The sequence below is a fragment of the Plecotus auritus genome (genome assembly GCF_963455305.1).
Source record: "Plecotus auritus genome assembly, chromosome: X".
In the NCBI taxonomy this organism is placed as follows: domain Eukaryota; kingdom Metazoa; phylum Chordata; class Mammalia; order Chiroptera; family Vespertilionidae; genus Plecotus; species Plecotus auritus.
This window is the reverse complement of record NC_137784.1, coordinates 12787430-12814728: the sequence shown is the minus strand read 5'-3', so window position 1 is coordinate 12814728 and position 27299 is coordinate 12787430. Positions and strand designations below refer to the sequence as shown.

The 27299-nt window shown below is 41.8% G+C and overlaps 1 long non-coding RNA gene across 1 annotated transcript in view; it reads left to right on the top strand.

Annotated features, from left to right (window-relative positions):
• LOC308239252 overlaps positions 1–25113 on the top strand; it is a 198095-nt gene extending 172982 nt beyond the window's left edge. Inside the window, exon 3 of the long non-coding RNA XR_013959722.1 lies at positions 24991–25113. This is a non-coding gene — a long non-coding RNA (uncharacterized lncRNA). The remainder of the gene's footprint in view (positions 1–24990) is intronic.
• Positions 25114–27299: the final 2186 nt, after the last annotated feature.

Genomic DNA, 27299 nt, shown 5'->3' with positions numbered 1-27299 from the left:
CAGGAACTGAACCAACAACCTTTCAGTGCAGTGGATGATGCTCAACCAACTGAGTCACATCAGCCAGGGCTGGCTATACATTTTTAATCCCTCCCTCCTACTCTCTCCCTAAAATAAATTTTCTTAAAAAACAGCCTAGCGCCGAAACCAGTTTGGCTCAGTGGATAGAGCGTCAGCCTGCGGACTGAAAGGTCCCAGGTTCGATTCCGGTTAAGGGCATGTACCTTGGTTGCGGGCACGTCCCCAGTAGGGGGCGTGCAGGAGGCAGCTGATCGATGTTTCTCTCTCATCGATGTTTCTAACTCTCTATCCCTCTCCCTTCCTTTCTGTAAAAAATCAATAAAATATATTTTAAAAAAAAAACAACAAACAGCCTAGGAACTGTGACTCAGTGGTTGAGCATCGACCTATGAACCAGGAAGTCATGGATCAATTCCTGATCAGGGCACATGCCTGGGTTGTGAGCTCCGGCCCCTGGTGAGGGGTATGCGGGAGGCAGCTGATCAGTGATTCTTTCTCATCATTGATGTTTCTATCTCTCGCTCCCTTTCCCTTCCTCTCTGAAATCAATGAAAATATATAGTCTCTGCACTTTTTTACTCTGTCAGTATTTTCAGGCATTCATTTCTGATGTTTCCCCAGGCTTTAGAATGTTTATATGGCCCATTCCATTTTCTTTTTGCTCTAGGACGGTAGAGAGGTAGACTGACTAATAATATCTGAGAAGCTCTGATATGAAAGATTGAGGAAAAATAATTCCCACATGGGCACCAATGTGATAGGACCTTTCTGGAGGAAATATGGGGGGGGGGGGGCTCAGAGATAGACCCCAAGGGATAAGAATACTGCAAAATGTAGAAAATGAGAATATTTATAACTTTTTTGAAGAAAAAAATCTGAAAAGGCAAATTTAGATCTTGTATTGTAAAGGTTTTTAGCTAAAAAGCAAGACTATTTTCTATTTCTTTCTATTTCCTCCAGAGTGCCAAAGAGTAAAGGCAATATTGATAAAATATTTTTTAAAAGATAGTTTTGGGGAGAAAGAAACTATAGATTCTTTAATAAATACAGACTGAGAAGAGTTGATGATGTCATGCTCATGGCTTTCCCTCACCACTGACTCATCATGTAAATAGAGAATTTTTGTCATGCTTGTCCTTCCATCTTTGTGATGAAAAGTAAGCCCTGTGCGGCCTTTTATGTGATGGTGATGTTTTGATTCTTCAAATGAGCCCAGTCATCTTTGAACCTTCAAATGACTTTAGTCAGAAGGTCAATCAAATCTTGCTCTGAATTGCAGATATAAAGTATCCTTTACTCGCCCACCCTTATCCATGTTGACCTTATATTTTACAGTGCTTTCTATAGCCTGGTAAGTAGCAACTAATGTTCTTAAGAGGCGTATCTGGATCAATTTACAGGTTACTAAGCATTTTTGAGCTACTAATAGACTCAGAGTTCTGAAGGGCCGTTTGCAATCTCACTATTCAAAGTGGGTCCACTGATCAGAGGACCCCTCCCCAGAGCTAGTGGGTCAGAATCTGCATTTTGAGAAGATCCCCAGTGAATTCCCATGCACATTAAAGTCTGAGAAGCTCGGATATGAAAGACAGGAAAAATAGTTCCCATCCGGGCACCACTGTGATGAGGCCCTTCTAGAGGGAATTTAGGGGGCTCAGAGAGACCCCAAAATTCCTCATTTGCAGAAAAATTAAATAGGGGTCATGGCATTAAGTTTTAAGAACAAACGGCCCAGCCCTAGCCAGTTTAAGTCAGTGGATAGAGCATTGGTCCGCTGGAGGGTCCCAGCTTCGATTCTGGTCAAGGGGCACATATCTTGGTTGCAATTTCGATCCCCCACCCTGGTCGGGGTGCATGTGGGAGGTAACCAATAGATGTGTGATGTTTCTCTATCTGGGTCTCTCCCCCTCTCTCCAGCCTCTCTAAAAATCAATGGGAAAAATATCCTCAGTTGAGGATTAACAAAAATAAAAATAAAAAATAATTTAAAAAGAAAAGACGGCCCAGCCAGTGTGACTTGGCAGTTGAGCATTGACCCAGGAACCAAGAGGTCACTGGTTCAATTCCCGGTCATGGCACATGCCCAAGTTGTGGGCTCAATCCCCAGGAGGCAGCCAATTGATGATGTTTCTCTCTTATCATTGTTTCTATCTCTCTATCCCTCTACCTTCCTCTGTCTCTAAAAATCGATAAAAACAACCCTGGATTGGCTCGGTGGAGAGAGCCGTCAGCCTGAGAACTGAAGGGTCCCGGGTTCGATTCTAGTCAAGGACACATGCCTGGGTTTCAGGCTCAATCCCCAGTGGGGGGCATGTGGGAGGCACCCAATTGATGATTCTCTCTTATCATTGATGTTACTCTCTCTCTCTCTTCCTCTCTCTCTAAAAATCAATAGTAATAAAAAACACACACACACACACACAAGGTCGGAACTGGAGAGCATTATGCTAAGCGAAATAAGCCAGTTGGAGAAAGAGAAATATCACATGATCTCACTCATATGTGGGATATAATGATCAACATAATTTGAGGAACAAGAATAGATCCAGAGACAAATGGCAGGGGAGGAGGGGTTAGAGAGCAACCAAAGGACTTGTATGCATGCATCTTAGCATAACCAATGGACACAGACACTGGGGTGGTGGGGGCTTGCCCGGGCTGGGAATGGCTGTGGGGGGGCCAAGTGGGGAATAAGGAGACATATGTAAAACTTTAGACAATTAATTAATTAATTAAAACATACCAACAAACAAAAAGAAAAGATGGTTTCTGGGTTCCTGGGAAAGGGAGGGAACTGACTACATTTACATATGAACCTGCTTTTTCTCACTCCACAGCTCATGTTTTCCCCACCACCTTGGTTTGCTTTTCTGTGAAAGGCAAGAAAGATAGACCTATGCTGGGCAAATAGAGATGAACTGTGGTACCTAAGCATTAGGTCCCAGGGGTTGGACCTGAGATGGCTACATCGTCTACCTGCCAGATCACACCCTAATCCATTTGAATCACATACCCCAAAACAGCAACCTAATATGGAAAAAAATAAGGTACTATTTCCTGGAACCAGGGTTTCTATAGCTGAATCTTTATTCTTTCCTCCAATATATACACGCTTCCTCAACAGGATCGAGTATGCTTGCCAAGAGGATAGCAGGCTCTGGGCTCAAGTGCCAGCTTCATCACTTATTGTGTGGCCATAGACAAATGATGTAGTTGCTCTAAGCCTCACTTTTCACATCTGTAAACCCACCCATAATAATAGCTCCTATCTCATGGAGTTATTGTGAGTGTTAAATAGGTTAATACAAGTAAAGTTTTTCTAGCAATGCCTGGCACATAGTATAACAACTCAATAAGTAGCAGCTACTATTACTATCATCATTATTATAATTGCTATTATTATTACTAGAGATCTGCTTCTGATTTAGCATTAATTAGCACTCCCTCGGTAGAGTTGTTCAACCAGTTCCATATGCAGAGCATCACCAACTGTGTTTCATCCAGTCTATAATTCTCCACCTCATCAGGAAATGGATTTTTATAAATCACTGTGACACACAGGACAAAAATCGAGCTGTAGAGTGTCTATGCCAGAATACTTCCCTAATCTGCCAAAGCACTAAAGATCAGGGGACTCAAAGGGCTACACTGTTTGCTAGATAACCCCCTCCCTGTCTAAGTATCCATAAACCACTCAATTTAATAATTAATTCTAAAATGTTGAGTGAATTCAAATTCCAGTGTGAGGTTAGAGTTTTGAGAAATTCAGACATTTTCTCTTATCCAGTCTTTGAGCGCTCCTCTTCCCCACAGTTCCTCAGAATTACCAGCAGTGGTTTAACAATTTCATCTGCACTTGTCTGAATTCTCTCAGATTGTCATTTTCTGTGTCCGAAGGCCATTTATATTAGCTGGTAGCTCTCTTATGACCTCTTCGCTTATCTCTGTCTTCAATTCCTCTTAACCAAATGTGTTCTGACCTTTCTGCATTGCCAATCAACATAACCCACACAATCAAGCTATCCCGCCCGTATTCTTTGTGAGCCAAGGATAAATTGAAAAACCAGCCTCTAAAAGGGTCAGCTTCTTTGGTCTAACCTCCATTCATTCCGGATTAAAATAATTCTGATAATAGTTTTACAGGCTTGTGTGTCTTCTTTTATAAAGAATATTGGATGGGAGTTGGGGCCTAAAGCGGAGGACAGAGAAGTAATAAGTAGCATCACATTCTAAAGAGAACCAACAATGATTGGGATCAATCACCCTACAGAATGGGCCCTACTGTCAATCATTATCCCTTGGAGGTAGGGGAAAGCACAATTCCCTCTGATCTCTATAATTTGAATACTGGGAAAGGAATCACAGCAGTCATGCATAGAGAGCACAGCATGATAAATGGGGTGCTCCATCCCTTCCCTGTGGAGAACGGATGAGGCTGCCTTCTGTTCCATACCCCTGAGTACTAGTAAAGTGAGGGGGTGCCTGCAAGAACTGTGAGCTACAAAATCACAAAGACATACCAGTTCCCACAACATAGCTATAATAAAAAAGGCGAACAATAACAAGTGTTGGCAAGGATTGGACAAATTGGAACACTCATACACTGGTGAGGGAATGTAAAATGACACAGCCACTTTGGAAAACAGTCTGACAGTTCAACCATACTTTTACCATATGACCCAGCCATTTTACTCCTAGTATATACACAAGAGAATTGAAAACATATGTCCACACAAAAGTTTCCTAGGGCTGGAGGAGGGGAGAGTAAGAGGTTTAGGGGACATGATGGCTAAACAGTACAGGGTTCCTTTCTAGGGTGATGAAAACGTTATGAATTGATTGTGGTGATGGTTGCACAACTCTGGAGATGTTTAAAGCCATTGAATTGTGCACTTTAAGTGGGTGAAATGTATCATATCTCAATGAAGCTGTTACTGAAGGAGGGGGGAGGTGAGAAGGAGCAGCATGGTCTGCCCCGCCCCCCCCACACACACACACACCCTTTCCAGCTGGATTTTTGCTGAGGGGAAACATCTATAGGCCTACCCCAGTGCATATATCAGAGCATTGTGAGGGAGTATTGGGGAATTTGGAGGCTTATGTGAACACAGAAACTGGTGCCTTCTTCTAGCCTGGAGATACAGAATGGGGTAGGACAAGGTGGATGCTGGAACAGTTGACCCTACAACGGCAGTGAAGAGGGCCAGCAGTGGCTATGCCTGGCCAGCACAGTTTGGCAAGGGAAGAGTGAGTATATTTTGACAGGTCAAGGTGACAATGAGGAAGAAGATATCTGGGCTTAAGCAATCATGCCAGCATCTGACTCAAGGAGGTGGCCCAGTGAACAAAGGGACCCTCAACAGAGAGATTTGGGGCATGCAATCAAGTAGCTGAGGGAGAGGGAGGAAAAAAATGCTGAGCCATATCTTCTCTATCAGGAACCTATATAGTGGGAAGGCCCTCCAGGGTCCTCTAAGACAGCACTTCTCATCCTTTACCACACCCCCATGGATCACCTGGGAATGTTATTAAAATGCAGGTTCTGATTCAGTGAGTCTACATTTCTAACAAGATCGCAGGTCATCTGCATTCTGCTGGTATGTGGACCAACTTTGAGTGGCAAAGCTCTAAATCACTAGTTCTCAAATTCTTTGGTCGCAGGATTGTTCTGCACTCTCAAAGATTATTGAGATCTCAAAAAGCTTTTGTATATGTGAGTTACAGCTATTGATATTGACTGTGTTCAAAATTACAATAAGAATTTTTATATTTATTGATTCATGAATAAATCCCATTATATATTAGCATAAGTAACTATATTTTCAAAATGAAAATATGTAGTGAGTGGCATTATTTTACATTTCTGCAAATCACTGACTTAACAGAAGACAACTGATGCATTCAATTTGTTGCAGTAGATTGGTTTTGTTGAAGAACATAAAGAATATCTGGATAAGGACACATATGTAACACCTTAATCAACAAAGAAATTTAAAAAAAGAATATCTGGCCTTATGCAGATAATAGTTGGAAAAAGGAGGAATATTTTAATGACCTTTTTAGGTAATTATACTCTTCTTTGATACTACTCTAAAACTCCATGCGATAGTTTCTTAAAGGTTAGGTACAACATGAAATCTGAAACAATAACAGTGAACTTTTCATACTCTGTTAAATTAAAATTCATTGGTCTATTTTGTACTTTGAATGGATCTTTTACTCATACATGATTTTATAAAATTGTGCATCGATAATTTGGAAATGATGGCTCACTGCAGATGCTACAAATGTTGACACATTGCATTATACAACTTCAAAAAGTCACATTTCTTAATACCACCCCTGATTTTTACCACTCAGCTCACAAGAAAAGTTTTTAAATACTGGGAAGCTTTCACATGCACAATGGTGGATACAAGTTTTCAAATTTTTAATTTTTTCTTAAAAGCTCAAATTTTATCATTTGATAACAGTTGCTGTCCATTGTTTTCCTTGAAGTGGGAGGCTTACTTCTGTAATTTGCAAGAAAAAGGCTGCCAGGTACCTAAGTCTAGTAACCATAGTTTGTCAGGAACTCTTTCAAATGAAAATGATGTCCCATGAAAATAAGTGGTAGTTCATCTTGCAACTCTATAGTATTCAGCAGAAGTGCTTTAAGCATACTTCCCACTTATCACAGAATATTAATAAGACATGTACTCATAGGTCAAGACTTAACACAATTAGTCATTTTTACTGCTTTATTTAGGACATTCTTAATTGAAAATGGATTTCTTCTGTTTTGATTTGTTTTGTTACCAGAAGTGACAGCAATGATGAATACCATGACTATTAGTACAGTTTGGGGCCATTGCTTTGATTTTGCTAAGATGCAGGCAGTTTTACCCACACAGTGAAAAAGACAAATAATATCTCAGTATTAACATGAAAATAGTTTTGATCTTGCATACCAAAGAAAGGGTCTCTGAGAACCCATGCCATAAGGAACTCACCATGTGCCTCATGAGAAAGTCAGCATTTGGAAGGCTGCTATCCGAGGGTACAGAGCCTTGGCAGAGCACACCAAAGAAACCACAACAACCAAGAGAGAGCAACAATAGGAGCCAGTCAGTAAAAAGGGACTTATCCCTTTTCCCTTATCACCTCCCTCCAGATAACATACTTGGTGAACGAGGCCCTGGGACAGGGGAGGATATATGTTAGAGCTAGATCAGGCCACTCCAATGCAGCCAAACCTTAAGCTTGGGCAAGGAGAGGAAATGAGGTTGAGATTGAAATTTTAAGCTGGATTGGACTTCTAATAATCAAAAGTGACCAGAAAGTTTATAGAATCTGCCCAAGATGTTATTAAGAAAATGGGAAGGGCAATAAGACAGAGCACAGCTGGAAGCAGAGATTAGAGCTAAATAAAACACTTTTATGTTTCTATCCCCACTGAGTTGCAACTCTTCATTAAACAGTTATGTCTAGTCCCCCTTCCATTTATAATGCATACATATTTGAGCTAATTGAAAAACTCCCTGTGGTAATAAGCCATATTCCATTTTTTCCTTGTCAATATCATATCACTCATCTATTCAGCAAAGTTTGATTGAATGCCTACTGTGCCAGGCACTGTTCAAAGGCTTAGAAAAAAATGCTTGGGAAACACCAATGAAAAAACAGATGGATATTGTTGGTGGAGCTTACATTTGTAATTGTTACTTTTTAAGGCTGGGATCTTGGAGCAACATAATAGGGTTTGGGACAGAGTGGGTAAATATTCTGAGTGGTCCGTAAGAGTGGTCCCAAGGAACATGGCCAGAAATCTATATCACAGTGTTCCAGGGGGTGTAGAGCTGGCTCCAACAATCAAGGTTATCTGATAGGTAGTGGGCAGAAGCCCAAGAGCAGAAGGCTCTGGGAAAAATTAATAAGAGTGGCAGCATCTCAATTTCAGTGGCACCCAGAAGGGCAACTGAAGTCCAACGAAGTCCAACTCCTTCAAAGAAGAGGGTCTGGTGATGATTTGGAAGGGGTAGAGTCTGAGTCAGATGAGATGGGGTTCACTTGGGAACTTTTGCAGTACTAACAAAAACTAACTCACAGCCCTGGCTGGAGTGGCTCCGTTGTTTGCATGTTGTTCATGCATCAAAAGGTTGCCGGTTCGATTCCTGGTCAGGGCCCATGCCCAGGTTGTGGGCTCGCCCTGGTAAGGGGCATGCAGATAAACCTTCCCTCTCCTTTTCTCTCTCACTCCCCAAGCAATAGTCATAAGTTTTGAGGGGAATGCAAACGCCCTAGAAAATGGTAGACAATAAAAAAAAAAATGCTAATAACCTTATGTTTAATTACCATAAAAGTCTCAGAGAAGGGCTTCTCAAAATGTTGTATGTTATGCCAGGTGCATTGAATCATTCTAGGGTACTTGTTAAAAATGCAGATTACTGGGCTCAAGTCCAAACCAACTGTTTTAGTTTTAGTTCCCCTAGAAGCAGACCCAGAGACAAGGATTCAATTGCAGGAAGTTGATTTGGTTGGTGGTCCCAAAAACTCTAGTAGGGGAGAGTGGGGAGGTGAGACAGGGAAGGAAAGGCAGCCAATAAAAGATGCACTCTTACACCAGTTACCATTGTGGGCAACTGGAGCTTAATCCCACCAGGGAACTTTGGAAATAATATAGTACATGCATCTCAGAATTAAGCTACTGAAGAGGAGAGGGAATTGAGGTCTGTGAACACCAACTCCCCTCAGTCATTGATTGATGCTGCACTTGTGTGGCATTAATTCCCTGACACTTCAGGCCTATGAAATCATAGCCCCTGGCAAAAAGAAGGAAGTGTTAGGAGTTGGGGGTTGGGTTTGGATGTACCAAAATGGTGAGAATTGAAGAAATATGGGCAGGGACCCAACATTATCTGCTATACCAACTACATTAACATGCCTGTGTGTGCAGCTGTAATCTGCATTTGGAGCAAGCTCCTCACATTACAGTTGAAGAACATAGAGTATTAAGAAAATGTAGTACAAGTGGGATTCAACTTCTAATTTCCAAATGGTTTCTATCAGTGGTCGGCAACCTCATTAGTCAACAGAGCCAAATATCAACAGTACAACGATTGAAATTTCTTTGGAGAGCCTAATTTTTTAAACGTAAACTTCTTCTAATGCCACTTCTTCAAAATAGACTCGCCCAGGCCGTGGTATTTTGTGGAAGAGCCACACTCAAGGGGCCAAAGAGCCACATGTGGCTAGCGAGCCACAGTTTGCCGACCACTGGTTTCTATGAATAAGAAGACATTTCTATCCCACCATCCCTTCCCCACTCCCCAAAAATATTCAATTTTATTAAGCCCTCCTTTTCTTATGATGAAATCATAAAACTTAAATCTGCCACTCACCATTATAATAACTGGACTGAATTTCCTTTTTGTACCAGGAGAGCTATTTTAGACAAACCCTGTGAACTTAAATAGGGAAAGTGATTCATTGGCATGTAAGGTCCGTTTCATGTTGATGTCAGGATAGAGAAATCAGATGGTGCTAAATGTTCTCTCGGGTCAATACTTGATGACTTCATAGCTTTCACTAGCATTTTAATGGTTCAACATTTAACACTCAAGTCCAGGAACTTTTTGCCAGCTCTTTGTGAAGGGGGAGACAGAGGGAGATGCTATTGAAAGGTTTTTTCAGAAGGTTAGTTAATGCACTAGGGCATGGATTTCATTACATGGTCGCATAACACTGAGTGGCAGAATATATAGTGGGCAATCTAAAAATAATTACTGCTCAGATGTCAATTAAACAAGGGTTGGCCATGAGCCGGACTTTGGAAATATAAACCTGGGGGCTGAGAAAGCAGGTTCCTGGGATCCCGAGCTTTGATAAGGCTGCAGATTGCGAAGAAATAAAGTCAAATACCTGCTACTGGAGTTCTCACTCACTTTGCCTTTTCTTCATAATCAAAAGCTACCCCATGTCCATTGGAGTTGCCAAGTGCGAATAGAGGGATATCAGTCTTATTTGCTACAGTCAGGAGCCATCTCATGTATGATAGATATCAATGTATCATTAATGTTCATCTGCGACAGATACCATGCTCTTTCTATAATACTGCCCTGCCTAGGAAAGTATAGGAATTGAGCAGAGACCAAGGGAAAAAAGAGAAACTAGCACAGGATATGGAGCTTAAGGTTCTCCTAAGAGAATCAGTAAGAAATGCTTGGGAGGGGCAGAGAAGTGAATACATGTAACTGAGGCAGGCATCCTGAGCTTCCACCCTTTGCCAAAGCACTCACCACACTGTCTCATCTTTGTCCCTTTTCTTGCCTATTTCTCCTCCTTTCTGTCCCCATTGAGAGTTCCTTGAAGGCAGGGATAAGTTCTGCTCATTCTTGAATTCTCTCTGCCTAATATACAGGAAGCTCACACTGCATCTTGGTGAAGTATATAAATGAATAATTATTATTTTTAAAAAAACTTGTCATGCCAGAAAGTGCCAAAGGGAAAGAAGGAAGGAAGGAAGGAAGGAAGGGAGGATAAGAGCCAACTGAAAAAATTCCCAATGGCCAAAGCTGGAATAGTTAGAACAAAAAAATAAAGTAATGTTGGATTATAACTCAAAGTATAAAATAAATATTCATGAGTCCATAATAATATAAATGATTGAATAAATTAATAAATGAGGAAGAAGAAGCAAATATTCCATGTAGGCCCTAACCGGTTTGGCTCAGTGGATAGAGCGTCGGCCTGCGGACTGAAGGGTCCCAGGTTCGATTCTGGTCAAGGGCATGTACCTTGGTTGTGGGCACATCCCCAGTAGGAGGTGTGCAGGAGGCAGCTGATCGATGTTTCTCTCTCATCCATGTTTCTAACTCTCTATCCCTCTCCCTTCTTCTCTGTAAAAAATCAATAAAATATATTTAAAAAAATATCTTCCATGTAGAACAATTTAGAATAGAATCTAAATTTTATAGATACTCCATCCTAAAGGAAGTAGACCATAACTTACCCACTCCTTAACTATGGGCAGTGCAGAGTGACTTCCTTCCAAAGAGGACACTGTGGAAAGGGAAAAAGAAGACTAACCTTGTAGTAGAAAGACCTGGCAAACTGTACTTTATCCTGATGACCAAAGGTAACATCAAAAGTCATCAACCACGTAGATAGTATATTCCCTTAATATGATGTGATGAAAATGGCACCAAATCTCTGTGGTCTCCCTCCCCGAAACTCAGAACCCCAGTCTAATCATGATAAAACATCAGACAAACCCCAATAGAGGGGCATCCCACAAAATACCTGACCAATTCTCCTCAAATCTGTCAGGGTCATCAAAAACAAGTAAAGTCTGAGAAACTGTCACATCCATGAGGAGCCTAAGGAGATGTGACAACTAAATGTCTTGTGATACCCTGGATGTGATCCTGGAAAGAAAGACATTAGGGGAAAACTAAGGACATATGAATAAACAATTGGCTTTAGTTAATAATAATGTATCAGTTTTGGTTCATGAATTGTAACAAATATATCTTGCTAAAGTCATAAGTTAATAATAGGGGAAATGTGTGCAAGGTAGTGGGGGAGGTGAGCTTTATGAGAACTATCTGTGCTGTCTGATCACTTTTTCTATAAATACAAAACTTCTAAAAAATAAAATCTATTGTGCACCTGAAACCTAAATCAGTGTCACTCCAACAGATTCAATAAAACGAGAGAGAGAAAGAAGAAGAGAAAGAAGGAGATAATAGGATTTAACTCTGTGCTATAGGCCATGGGCAGACCTGCTACAGAAAACCTATAGTAACCTTAAATGGAAAACTCCTGGGGCTCACAACACAGGCACAGATAACAGGCAGTTCCCCTGTGGTGCTCCAGCAAGAATTTCAGGGACCAAACCTTGACTTTGGGCCTGAATGAGGGGGCTTGCTGAGTGTACTAATAAGACTAGTGTTTTATTTGGTTGTAAAAGTTGTTTCTGAATGCAGACATAGCTGGCGTTTAAAAGGCAATGGAGCTCTAGTTGGTTTGGCTCAGTGGATAGAGCATTGGCCTGAGGACTGAAGGTTCCCAGGTTTAATTCGGTCAAGGGCACATGCCCAGGTTATGGACTCGATCCCCAGTGTGGGTGGTGCAAGAGGCAGCCGATCAATGACTCTCTCTCATCATTGATGTTTCTCTCTCTCCCTCTCTCTTTCTCTCTGAAATCAATAAAAATATATTTTAAAAAGGAAATATACACTAATAAAAGAGAAACATGCAAATTGACCATACCTCCACTACACCCACAAGCCACCAGCCAATAAGGAACAAGTATGCAAATTAACCCAACCAAGATGGTTGTGGCCACGGAGCAAGCAGGAGGCTTGGGTTGCCCCTGGTGATGGAGGAAGCCAAGCTTCCTGCCCGCTCTGGCTGGCCCTGGCCTCCGCTCAAGACTATAAAGTTTCAATTATAGAAGATAAATAAATCCCAACAAAAAATGGCAGCAGCCATGGAGCTGGAGAGAGCAGGAGGCTTGGGTTGCCCCCAGCGATGGAGGAAGCCAAGCTTCCTGCAGCCTTGGCCTGCCCTGGCCTCTGCTCAAGGCTACAAAGTTTCAATTATAGAAGATAAATAAATCCCAGATACCAGGGCCTCCGCTTGGGTCGCCGGGAGGCATGGCCAGCCTGCAAATCACCACAGGCCCCTTGCCCAGGCCATCCCATGCCCCAAGGGAACCCCCACCCTGATCCGGGACACTCTTCAGGGCAAACCAGCCAGCCCCCACCCATGCACCAGGCCTCTATCCTATCTAATAAAAGAGTAATATGCAAATTGACTGTCACTCCAACACACAATATGGCTGCCCCCATGTGGTCAAAGATGGCTTCCCCCATGTGGACACAAGATGGCCACCACAAGATGGCCAGCAGGGGAGGGAAGTTGGGAGGGACCAGGCCTGCAAGGGAGGGCAGTTGTGGGCGATCAGGCCAGCAGGGGAGGGCAGTTGGGAGGGAACAGGCCTGCAAGGGAGGGCAGTTGGGGGCGATCAAGCCTGCAGGGGAGGGCAGTTAGGGGTGACCAAGCCGGCAGAGGAGGGAAGTTGGGGGTGACCGGGTCTGCAGGGAAGGGCAGTTGGGGGGGGACCCAGGCCTGCAGGGGAGGGCAGTTAGGGGTGACCAGGCCTGCAGGGGAGGGCAGTTAGGGGCAATCAGGCTGACAGGGGAGCAGTTAGGCATCAATCAGGCTGGCAGGGGAGTGGTTAGGGGGTGATCAGGCTGGCAGGCAGAAGTAGTTAGGGGCAATCAGGAAGGCAGGCAGGTGAGCAGTTGGGAGCTAGCAGTCCTGGATTGTGAGAGGGATGTCCGACTTCCCGTTTAGGCCCAATCCTACCGGGATCGGGCCTAAACGGGCAGTCGGACATCCCTCGAGGGGTTCCAGATTGGAGAAGGTGCAGGCTGGGCTGAGGGACACATCCCCCATGCACGAATTTCATGCACTGGGCCTCTAGTTTTATATAAAAGGCAGTGAGCCCACAATTCTGGGCTCCTCTGGACTAGGGTATATCTCACAGTTTCCAGGCTGCCAAGATCACTAAGAAAAGCAAGAGAAGTGATGGGGCATTGCATCTACATCCCTATATTCTTATCTCCTGAATATTATTTGCATGCTTTGGGAGAAACAGAAGTAAAAGTAACCTTGACTTGAACTCAAGTTATGGATCTTGCTCATTTTTGCCACCCATACCAGAATCTGGCCGTGTCTCTCTGTGATCATGGACTAGTTTGGACCTCGGGTTGCCTCACCCAGTGACTATGGCTGTCTTCTTCCATTCTGAATATCTGGCCTGCCCAGTGTACCACCATCTATTGAGGGCTTTCTAGGTGCAGACATACTTTCCATGTTGTTGCATTAATGCTACTGTTTATGCAGTCAGGGTTATCTTTGCCCACCTGGAGGTGAGAATTTGATGTTCTAGGAGGAGTTGCCCTCACCTGTTAAGGACAGAGTTCATCTTTACACTTCTCCATTGGGTGGACAGCAGAGTAGACAAGTAGTGATCACAAGAAACCCCAAGCCCCTGCTGGCCTCACAAATTTTCCAATCTATAGTCCTACTTCATTCTGCCCCACAACCCTGGGTAATTCCCAAATCAGTAAGATAGCCTCATGCAGTGATTAGCCTAACTATGGCCAAGAGTCAGACACTGCTTAAAACAGTCCAGTGTTGATCCTGACAGACACATTCCACAGTGGTAACAGCATAGAAAATGCTGATGAATTGATCACATCTCTTTGTTCCATTTGTTTTGATAGTAACTAACATTCATGTCACAGTGTGCAGTGTTCATACAAAGCTGACCTCACGTGATTTTCAAAAAAATTGTCTGTGATAACCAGAAGTGCTGTTATTGTTTCCATCTTGCTGAGGAGGACGTCTAGGCTCAGAGATATTAAGCAACTTGTAACAAATTGATGTGGTGAGAAAGGCAGTAAGGGTGCAGGGAACCTAGTAAATGGCTGCTTCTGGCACCTGTAGGAAGCAGCTTAATAGTGTGTCCTAGGGTGCCCTTCCTGATCCTCTTACAAGTTCTATCTATTGGACTTTTTAAAATCTCAAACTCTCAAAAGTCTACAAATTGGGGTTGTTGTTAAACATGAGACAGATTCAAAATTACTTGCGCGCTATCATATAGCTAAGAAGATCTCAGTAAATACGAGTACAGACCTAATAAGACGACAGAACTCCTGTTATTCCCTGTCACAGTAGTTTCCTAAAGTGATACTCTCCCTGAGTGGCATCCTTCACACCTATAACCATCCAATCTGTCTCCAACCCAGACTTCTCCTGAGCTCCAGATTCGTTTATACAACTGCCTGCTGGAAATGTCCACTTGGGTGCCCAGTAGACACCTCCAGGCCAACATATCCTAAGGTAAACTCAGTATACATCACCCAAACCTGCTACTCAGTATTTCCTCCCATTCAGGGGACTTATGAATGCATTTCATAGCACTACAGTCCAGTCCACTGCACAAATGAGAAATGTGGGTGTGTCGTGACAGTCCTCCCTCTTTCTCACCCTCACACTCAATTGGCAAGTTTTCCCAATTATTTCTCCTAAATATGTCTCCAACCACTCTTTATCTCCCTATGTCTCTTAATATTTTATGTTCTGCAATAGATTCCCCCATGATCTCCTTGCCTCAAGTCTCACCCTACCACCTTAAACTCCTCTCTGTCTGGCCAAGAAGCACCCCAAGATCTGTCCCTGCCTAGCTACCTACCATTCCATCCTCATTACCCTCACTTTACCTCAAACAAATGTGCTCCAGCAAACCCGTAGTACGTCCAGTCCACAAACAGGAATGCACCTTCTGCCTAGAATGCCTTGTCCCCACATTCAAGACTCAGTTCAACAACCATTGTCACTTCCTCTATGAAGCATTCCACTCCCCAGTGAAAGTTGCTTACTGTCTCCTTTGTAACACTATTGTAACTTGAACTTGTTAATACTGTGGCCCTTCTCACAATTCTTTGCTTACATGCCTTCCCTCTACCACTTCTACCACCATGTTGGGAGAATAAAAACTAGGCCCTACTCATCCTTGCCCAGTGCCCAACACATACTGGACACTCCAGAGATGTGCATTGAATGTATGCTGGAATTCATGATCACTGAACTTTAGACTCACTGAAGGAAACTTAGAGGGAATCTAGTCTATTCTAAACACTCATTTTACAGATAATAGTATCAAGGCTCAGAGAAGATGTGACTTGCTGAGCTACATAACTACTCAGCAGCAGTGGTAATAAGTAAAGTTAAATCTCTGCTCTCTTTCCATAATTCCTCACTGTCTCTCAGACTCAAAGTAGAAAAGACATTGTGCCTGTCAGTATCTTTGTTTCCTTTCATAGGCAGTGGAAATTACTAATGCCTTCCCTCTCTATAGCACAGAAATTTTATTAACTATGGTTGAATGCTATCTCTAAAAATGCTTTGACTTCACAGAAGAAATACACCACAGCCAAGACTCAGCAGCCCACCACTTTGATTTCAACTTCTCAGTTTACTCTCTCACTTCCTCTATTGACTTTTCCTCCCATGCAGCCTGCAGGCCAGCAGAGGCTGGAAGAGAAATTTGCAATTTCCTTTTCCACTCCAACACCACTTAAATAAGGAGAAAGATATTGTAAATAAAGTAAGACAAAGAGTCCTATGAGCAGTGTTAATAATATTGCCATTGGGTCCTAGCTGGTTTGGCTCAGTGGATAGAGCGTTGGCCTGTGGACCAAAGGGTCCCTGGTTGGATCCCTGGTTGGATCCCTGGTTCAATTCTGGTCAAGGAAACATGCTGGGGTTGCGGGCCCGATCCCCCATAGGGGGTGTGCAGGAGGCAGCTGAACAATGATTCTCTCTCATCATTGATGTTTCTAACTCTCCATCTCCCTTCCTCTCTGAAGTCAATAAAAATATATTTTTTAAAGTAATATTGCCATTGATCAGAAATTTAGAATGAGAATAAAAGGGGGTTCAAATTGGAAGTCTTGTACTGGGAATGCTTATGACACTACTCAGACACTCCACATCCATCCATATGTCTGTACATAAAATACCTAGGAGATATATTTTTTAAATCTTTATTGTTTAAAGTATTACATAGGTCCTCCTTTCCGCCTCCTCCCCCCCATTAACCTCTTCCAGCCTGCTCCCATCCTCCCCCACACCCCAGGCTCTCACCTCCCCCTTGTCTGTGTCCATGACACAGTTCATTGGTTGACCTCTTCTCACTCACCCTCCCCTGCCTTTCCCTTGAAGTTCAACAGCTTGTTCATGCTTCTATACCTAGGAGATATTTTTACAATTCTGACATTCTTTTAAAAGGGGGAAGAAGGTTCATTTGAAAAATAGTATCATAGAAGACAAAGAAAGACTGTGGAAGTGTTCCAGATTAAAGGAGACTGAAGAGCTATGACAATGAAATGCAGTGTCTGACCCTATACTGGATTCTGTACTGGAGGAAAAAAATGCCATGAAGAACATTATTGAATCAATTGAAAAATATTAGAATGAGAAAAAATTATGAATAAAAATGTGTTGTGTCAGTACTAAATTGACATTCTATTGTGATTAGGTAAGAGACTATTTCTTTTCTTTAGGAAATACACACTAAAGTATTTAAAAGTAAAGGCTCAAGATGTAAGTAAGCTACCCTCAAATGGTTCAGAAAAACTGAGTGCATGTGTAGAAAGAAAAATATAGATAGATACGTAGGTAGATAGATAATGGATGATAAAGAGCTAGATATGGAAATATAAAAGAATGAGGTAAAACGTTTATAGTAAGTGAATCTCAGTAAATCATTTACAGATGTTGTTTATAGTATTTTTATTCCTGCAACTTTTTGGTAAGTTTGAAATCATTTCCAAATAATAGTTTTTTTTAAATCATGTGAATAAGACTGCATATTTAAGTTCCATTTGCTATATCCCTAGCTACCTATCTATCTATCATCTATCTATTTTCAGTAACCATGCCCCTGACAGTATGTTAAAATCTAATTAAAAATAGGAATATGCATTATATTTTTCTTAAAATAGTTCATTTCTAGTTCAGATCGAAGAGCCTACCAGGTGTCCTCAAACTACGGCCCGCGGGCCACATGCGGCCCTTATCCGGCCGACTGGGTGCCGCTGCCTGTCCTGCTTAGCAGCCAACTCGTCCTGGGCCCGCAGTGGGCATAGGAATTTGTTCATAGTTTTTTTTTTAAACTATAGTCCAGCCCTCCAACGGTCTGAGGGACAGTGAACTGGCCCCCTGTTTAAAAAGTTTAAGGACCCCTGGGCCCTAAACAATGAGAAGATGGAAATAATAATAAGCAGCAAGTGCTGGAGGCACAGAATTGGAGTCAGGCCTATGAGTGGGGGCCACTTCTGGAAAGGAGAACAAGAGAGGAAATGATACCCTAAGTGGAGGGTACAGTGGAGCCAAGGAGCAGAAGTGGGGAAATACACCCTATCATGAGTAGTATGATTTGAAAAGTTTCATGGGGGTGGGGGAGGCAAAGATCAGTGTAGGTATGTAGGCTGGGGCTAACTGGGGATACCTGAAAATGCCATGTTAAGGAGTTTGGGCTTTATTCCAGAAGTCAGCAACCCCTTAGAAGTGGCTAACCTCTCTTTCTTCTGGACAATGCAGATAAAGCTGGGAGTGGGCTATGCCAACAATTACACAAAGATACAAAAAAGGTCTCCTTCATAGATCCTACCAATCAGAAATCCATTTGAAAACAGAACTATTTTTTGGGAGCTAATTTGGTACTTATTGTTCACAATTGAGTGCACTTTAATCAGATAATTATATCTCTTGCTTTTAACACATGGCTATTTTCAGCTATGTTGTCAGCCACACTGAGGGAATGGAAATTTTTTAAGGAGGATGGAGAGCAGTAATTTTGGAGATGTGAGTGAGGGGAGACTGAGATGGCAGGTATATTAGTCAGAATAATTAATGCTAGCTGCTATAACAAAAATAGCAGTGATTTAACATAGTAAAGTTCTATTTCTCATTCATATATTCAATCACGTTGAAGACATGAATGGTATAAGCAGAATAGCTCTCCTTAATAGGTCCGCCCTAATTGGTGACTCAGGAATCCAGGCACCTCAATCTTGTGATGCTGCCATCTTAAACACATGGCCTCTGAAGTCACCATGGAAAGGAAAGATCAAAAGGATGATCACACCAGGAGTTTTGTGGCCAGGGCTGGAGGTGATGTATATACTAGTAACTTGTGCCCATGGCTCAGAGCCTAATCACATGGGCCCAACCAGATTGCAAGAGCCACTGGAATATGTAGTTGTTCTGTGTGCCCAGGAAGAGGAAATGAGATCGTAAGTTTTGGGTTTCCCTACGAGCCAACTCTGAGACAAGGATATGAGACAAAGATAATAGTGTAGGTGAGAGGTGATCTCAGAACACCTAGGGAAAAGAGTAGGGAAGTGAGACAGAAAGAAGGAAGTCAACACAGAGTATATTAATGAGCATACTCTGGTACCTCAGGCTCAATCCAACTGGGACCACTGGAAAACTGTATAAAACAAGTCCAGAGTTAATCCATGTGAGAGAGAAGAAAGCTAAGCTATCCACCAACTTCTATCCTTTGTTGGTTGAGAGTGCTCCCTGGGAAGTTAATCTCTGGCATTTCTGGCAAGCGGACAAACATGCTTCAGTGGCCAGAGAAAGTCCTCAGGCAAAGAGTCCATGTGCTTGTGGATGATGTGAGCAGTGTGTACTAAACAATGAGTGCTGAATGCATTTGAAAGGGATATCAAAAGCATCTGCTACAGTGAGTACCCACCTGTAGCTTCTAGGCTCTCTGTGCCCCACACTTAACCCTGATCAAAACACTCCTGGGAGGTCAAAGTACGGCCTTTGACCATGGCTGTGGAGTGAGTCCTAGAAATTCATTTTCAACAAGTTTCTCCCATGGGTCAAGGCAGTCCATTTGGAAATACCTCTCATTCTCTACTCAAACTTCCTTCATCTCACTTCTCTTGCAACCTTCTAATAAAACCACTCTCCATAAGGTCACCACTGGCCTCCCACTCCAAATCTCTTTTTCTTTTCAAGTCCTCAACTTAGTCATCTGACAAATGTTATTTTCTTGAAAAATCTTTTTTCCTTCTGGGAACCCCACTCTCCTCAAACTCCCCCTGCTTCTTAGGTGCTCTCTCTGCACCGAATAACCAGAGAAGCTCACTCTTCCTTGGAGGCCCACAAATGTTCCTGGTCACCACACTTAACACTTTGAGAAGAAACCAGGAATAGTAAGTAGATTTATTGATAATGGCTTCCTGAAGGCATGTTTTGAGAAGTCTAAGGCTATATGTTCAATTAGCTGTGTCTGCCATGTGTGTTGGCATGGAGAATGGCAGCCTGAGTTTGGACATTAGTCAGCTCTGTTGTAGATCTGTTTCAAATGTCCAGCTTACATGATCTTGACAATCTCATCTACTCCCAAGGCATTAACTATCATTTCTCTATAGATGCCACTTAAATATATATTTCTATTCATGACCTTCCTAAGAATTTCAAAACCCATATTTTCAACTCTTTGAAGGATATATTAACCTTGATAATTATTTTTTATTATAATCTCATCAGCATTCTCCATGTCATATGATGGCCTTACCATCTTTCAAGACACCTTGGCTTAGAATCTTGGCAGCATCTTCATTCTCTTCATCTTTCCTCACCATCTTTCCCTATAATTTACCATGGTGTGCAACAAATTGCATTAGAATTAGCTGTTTTATCTTCTGTCTGCCCCAAAAACACTATGGATTCAGTGAACAAAATAACCAGATCTAACTCATCTTGCACCTTCAGCTTTCAGAACTGTTTATGGTAAAAATTACACACTAAGTGCCTGAGATTTTATTATTATTTACATATATAAACAATACATGTGGTTTGTACAAATAAATTAAATGTATAAATTATATATACATACATATGTTTGTTTTCTTCCTTCTCTTTAACACTCCATACTTCCCACCCCACATCTCCAATCAATCACCATGCTCTGTCCATTCAGTTGTTCCACAAAGACATCTACCTATGCCAGCTCCATTTCCATCCTCGTTATTTGCTACAGGTTGGGTCCCCTGGAAAACAGACTTAGAGGTAAATATATGAGTACAGGAAGTTTATTAGGAACAACATCTGTGGAGGAGGGAAGGCAGCAGGGTTGGACAGAGTGAGGAGCTGGGCTACAATACAGTCACAATAAAATCCTCAGCTTTTAGGGAGCTCTAGAGCTGAGATGGCCCTTCAGATATTCTCCAAATCAGGAAAGGTGGGGCCTTTATAAACCACCCCCCCCCCGCCAATGACCAAGTATTGGGAATGGTGGAAAGTGTGCTTTGGAGCTAGCTAGCAAGCTCTCTTCAAGTAAGGGCAAGGCCCAAAAGGAGACTCAGCTAGATTCATCAGCCGCCAGCATTTCCTGCAACTAGGCTGATGAATACCTCAGTCCTGAAATGGGGATCTTGGAAGCATACCACAACATCCGCTAGACGGCTGGCATCCTAGATCATGCCCCCATGACTTCTTGCCTCCCCTACTGCAGGCATTGGAAAATAGTCTCACTGCCCCCAACCTCTTTTTTCCAATCATCCTTGCCCTGTCACCCAGACTAATTTTTCACAAAGCACACTAATATGTTCAAGATTCAACAGCTTACTTCGTAGTATGTACAAATCCATTTGGGGGTGGGGGGAGAAGTAATAGATATAGATGATATAGATATAGATATAGATATAGATATAGATATAGATATAGATATAGATATAGATATAGATATAGATGATATAGAGATAGAGATAGAGATAGAGATAGAGATAGAGATAGAGATAGAGATAGAGATAGAGATATAATATACACTGATATAATTATGATCTCTGAATGCATAATAATCTGGCCACTCAGTATATATATATCAAGAGGCCCGGTGCATGAATTCATGCATGGGTGGGGTCCGGCCAGCCTGGCCAGGGGGAGGGGACATGGGCGGTTGGCCGGCCTGCCTGCTGGTCAAACTCCTGGTCGAGGGGACAATTTGCATATTAGCCTTTTATTATATAGGGTATACACTGAGTTGCCAGATTATTATGCATTCAGAGATCATAATAATCTGGCCACTCAGTGTATATTTGCACATATATGTATAGAAAAGTATCTCTGGGAAAATCCATAGAGACAAAAAGTAGATTAGTAGTTGCCAGAGATTGGCAGGTGACTGCTAATGGATATGGGGGTTTCTTTTTGAGGTGATGAAAATGTTCTGGAATTAGACAGTGGTGATGGTTGCAAAACCTTGTGAATATACTAAAACCCAATGAATTGTACACTTTAAAATGATGAGTTTCATGGTATAAGAATTATATTGATTTTTTAAATATCTTAGAATTGACATATGAACATGATAGCAGTGATTATATCGGGTTTCTGTTCTTTGTGTTGAATTTGCTTTTTTATTTTTCTGTAAGTGTACACATTTTTAAATATTAATTTAGGAAAGATAACAATTCTACCTTCAAAATGACTCTTCTGCTTTACAACCTTTGAAACGTCATCCCTACAGGTAAAGGCCAAACTCCTTGCAAAATAGTCCAGGCCCTCTATGAGCAGGCCCCAATCTGCTTTGACAGGTTGTTATTTGTCACCTCCGCATGACTGTCCACCCCTGACTTCAGCCACTTCAGGTTTCTCCATTTCATGAACGTGCCCTGGACTTTCTGTCTCAGAGGCTTTGTTCCCTGCCACTCACACCCATGCCCTTCTTTACTTCCTCTTCCACCCAGCCCTACCTGCAGAAATTTTTCCAGGGCCAGATCAAATATCACTTTCCCAAAGCTATAATTAAAACATCTCTCTCTAGCTCTGCTAACACTTTGTTTGGAATTTGTTTTTATAGCATTTATTACATGCTGCCATTTTATATAATCAGTTGTGTGTTTCTCATTAGGCAAATTCACCTTTGATTCCTCTATTGCAGTGGTCGGCAAACTGCAGCTCGCAAGCCACATGTGGCTCTTTGGCCCCTTGAGTTTTTAGCAAAGGCCAGCTTAGGAGTATCCTAATCTTACCTAATAAAAGAAAAACATGCAAATTAACCATCACTCCGCTACACCCACAGCCAATCAGAGTGAGTATGCAAATTAACCCAACAAAGATGGAGGTTAATTTGCATATGCAGGGGTGGATCAGAGAGGAGTGAAGCCTGCTATGAGTGGAAGGGGGGCGGCGGAGGGAGCTACTGTAGTGGTGCTTCAGACAGAAGCGAGGACTTGCGGCTCCAGGCAGCCAGGGAGCGGGGACTTGCCAGCTCCATGTGGCCACGCAGCGGGGACTTGCCGGCTCCAGGCGGCCACGGAGGGGGGACTTGCCGGCTCCTGGGCGGCCCGGGACCAGGGACTTGCCAGCCAGCTCCGGACAGCCAGGGAGTGGGGACTTGCCAGCTCCTGGGCGGCTGGGAGTGAAGCCAGGGGAAGGAAGGCCTATTCTTGCACGAATATCGTGCAACGGGCCTCTAGTTAAGTTAATAACATTGTACCTACCTATATAGTTTAAGTTTAAAAAATTTGGCTCTCAAAAGAAATTTCAATCGTTGTACTGTTGATATTTGGCTCTGTTGATTAATGAGTTTGCTGACCACTGCTCTATTGTATGCAACACATGGAATAGTCAGTAAAACTTGATTTTTGAACTTAAAATATTTTAAATGAAAATCTACATTTACTCACTTGCTCAGTATGGGTTGATATCAGCATGATACCGCCAACATTTTTTTAAAATATTTTTATTGCCGAAACCGGTTTGGCTCAGTGGATAGAGCGTCGGCCTGCGGACTGAAGGGTCCCGGGTTCGATTCCGGTCAAGGGCATGTACCTTGGTTGCGGGCACATCCCCAGTGGGAGGTGTGCAGGAGGCAGCTGATCGATGTTTCTCTCTCATCGGTGTTTCTAGCTCTCTATCCCTCTCCTTTCCTCTCTGTAAAATATCAATAAAATATATTAAAAAAAATTTTTTAAAAAAATATTTTTATTGATTTCAGAGATGAAGGGAGAGGGAGATATAAAAACATCAGTGATGAGAGAGAATCATTGATTGGGTGCCTCCTGCACACCACACACTGGGGATCGAGCCCACAACCTAGGCATATGCCCTGACCAGGAATCGAACAGTGACCTCCTGGTTCATAGGTCAAGGCTCTACCATTGAGCCACGCCAGCCAGGCAATACCTCCAACTTGGTTCTTTCTGCAGATCACTGTGGCTATTCAGGGTCTTTTGTGATTCCATATAAATGTTTGGACTATTTGTTCTAGTTCTGTGAGATATGTCATTGGCATTTTGATAGGAATTGCATTGAATCTATAGATTGCTTTGGGTAGTATGGACATTTTAATGGTGTTAATTTTTCCTATCCATGAACACGGCATATGCTTCCACTTATTTGTATTTTCTTTAGTAACTTTCTTCGTTGTCTTATAATTTTATGAGTATAGGTCTTTTACCTCCTTGGTTAAATTTATTTCTAGGTATTTTAATCAATTGTAAATAGAACTGTTTTCTTAGTTTCCCTTTCTGATAGTTCATTATTGGTGTATAAAAATGCAGCAGGTTGAGTGTATTTTCCCCTCCCTTTTCGGCTCAAAGTTTCTGTCATAAAACATCCAACTAAATAGAAGCAGTAGTGCTTTTTTGGTTTGAATTATTAGATATTGCTTCAGGTCCCCTTTCCTGTAGACATCAAAGAAAGAATTATGGAGAGTGTGATTTCAGTCATAAATATCCCAACAGACTTTAAAAACAGGATTGTCAGTAACCAACTGAAAATTGATCTTGAACAGAAATTAGATGAAATCACCCACAATCTTAAAGTTTATTTATTTTATTTTGTATTAGAGAGAGGGATGCTCTTTCTACATCTGAAGTCTTTATTGGAAGAGTGGCAATGCAAGAGATGTGTAAATTATGAGTCATTAATGAAAAGGAACAGAGGAGCTGCCACTATTACCATGGTTGCCATGGCCATATCATATTAAATCAGGATACAGGAGGTTACTGAATCGGCTTTTCAAACAGGGTGTCTCCTCATGAGACATCTCTGCCAGTGACATCAGCAGGAACACCAAGTACAGAGTGTCCACTGGAGAGAACGTACAAAATATTCAAGATGATGATGGTTCTGTAAATCAAATAGCTCTGCTGTGCCCCACTCATGCTATTTCTGTCCTGTGTAAAATGTGTGTGTTCTGAATTTGATTACTATCTTTCACAGCATTCACTCACACTGCAGTGTATGGATTCAGTGAGGGGCTCCAATTAGGACCTGAAAATCCAACTGCAGTGCAATTGAAGCATAATGATTTGAAACAGATATAAAGCTATGGAGAGGAAGAAGGATGTGAAAGCAACTCATTCCTAATTTTCTGTTTAGGGCGAAGGCACAACGCAAAATGGTGATTAGGAAGCCAGGTTCCTGAGACAGTTCCAGATTTGAGTTCAGGCTCTGCCATTGCTCACTATAGGACTGCAGGTAAGTCTCTTATCCTCTTTAAGACTCAGTTTCTTCGCCTGCAAAATGGGACTACTGTTGAAACAACCTCAGAGGTTTAACAGAGGGCGGAAGGAAATTCCTTTGTAATACACTTCACAAGGTGCCTGGCACAAAGCAAGTGCTCAATAAATGTGAGCTGTATACATTTTTAAACTGGAAGGGACTTAGGAAGTCATCCAATCCAGGCTCCTCATTCAGAAAACGAAAACTAGAGCCACAGAGTGGCCAAAGTTTTCACAGCTAGTGAGATATCCAGGGCTGATTCCTGTGCCTTTACAATATCCTCTTGCGCACCCTGCTGCGGCCTACAGCCCTGCTTACCCTCTTCCACAAAGTGGAGCTTCAGTAAATAGTTGGGGGGACGGTGTTCCTCTGGATAGCCACATCCCAGGCACAGGAAACTCTGAATGGTATGGAATTTTCTGATGTGGCACTCACTGCCTGCTCACTTACATCTGCTGCAAGTGTCTCTGGGAAATAAAATATTGGCAGGTTTGTCCAACAGCTGCTCAGGCTAGAGACCACAGGCTTATTTTAGTCCATTTATGTTAACTCATCTGTCTTAAGCTCTTTGTTAGTGACTCACCACATACTGCTACCAAAAATATACACCAAAATCCAAGAATCATTCATATTAAGGGCAAACCTCTTCCTTAAAATACCACATTTCTGCCGTCTTGTTTTTATGAAGTTTTTGCTTCCTCCTGCCCCCACATCACGTTTTCTTTTCTCCTTCCTTCCTTCTTTATCTCTGATTGCCTTCAGTGGCATGGAAGCCGCATAGTGAAGTCAAGAGATTTCTAAAATGAACATCAGAAGACCTGGTTCTGGTAATAACCTGACATTCTTTAGTTCTAAGAACCTAGCAAGTCACAACTGGTATGTGACTCAGTTTCCTTATCTGTGATATGGGAAGGTGGTATTGGCTCTACAGTTCTCATCAGCTCAAGTGTTAAGAACTTCCTCATTACTTTTTTTTTTTCAAGGATTCCATGCTTTGAAGGATTTTCATCTGCCATGTAAACTGCCTTTTAAAACAAAATTAATATTTCTATTAATTGTAGGTATGATCAACCTAATTAATATTAGAATTAATAAACAACAATAAATAGAAAATTAAAAACATTTTAAGGATCAAGTTGACTTATTTACTAAGATGTTGCTGTTTTAAATATTCTGCCCAGGATTATCACAGGAAAATATGCCATCTTTGTTAGACTTGGTGAAATATTAAAAATGGTTCATATACTATGTCATATATTTAAAAAATAGACAGACATAGGAGGGTACACACAAACTTCAGGATGATGCTAATTTCCAGGGAGGAGGAAGAGGAAAGAGATGGGAAGAGAGTCTTCAAGTACATCTGTACTATTTCATTTATTAAGATCTTAAGCAAATACAGGAAATTGTTAAGGTGTTAAATATGAGTGATAGAATAAAGGCTGTCAGTTATTAATATAATTCTTTCTTTTTATGTTTGAAACATTTCAAAATTAAATATGTTGAATTAAAAATAATATCATCAACTGAAACACTTATGCATTACTGGTGGCAGTGTAAAATTATATAACCACCTTGGAAAAGTGTGGCAGTTTCTCAAAAAGTGAAATCGACACCTTCCATATAACCCAGCAATCCCCCTCCTAGGTATAGACCTAAGATAAATGAATACATATATCACAAAAAGACATGTGCAAGAGTGTTTGTAAGAGCTTTATTCATAATAGCCAAAAATAGGAAGCAGCCCAATGCCTATCAAGAAGTAAACAGGTAAACAAAGGGTGGTATAGTCATACAATGGAATACTTAACAATAAAAAGGAGAGCATTGCTTTTATCCCATTATATGGATAAATCTCAAAAAACATACAGAGCAAAAGAAGCCACATAAAAAGAATACATACTGTGGGGGGTGGTAATAGGGGGATAAGGACACATATGTAATACCTTAATCAATAAAGAAATTTAAAAAAAGGATACATACTGCATGATTCTATTTACATGAAATAATAAACCAGGCAAAAATGAATCCATAGTGATAGAAATCAGAACAGTTATCTATCAGAAATTAAGTGGTTGCCTATTGTGGGAGGAGATTGCCTGAAAAGAGATACAGGGAAATTTCTGGAATGAGGGTCATATCTGGAAGAAATACCTTCATTGGAGTAGTAGCTACATGAGTGTTTG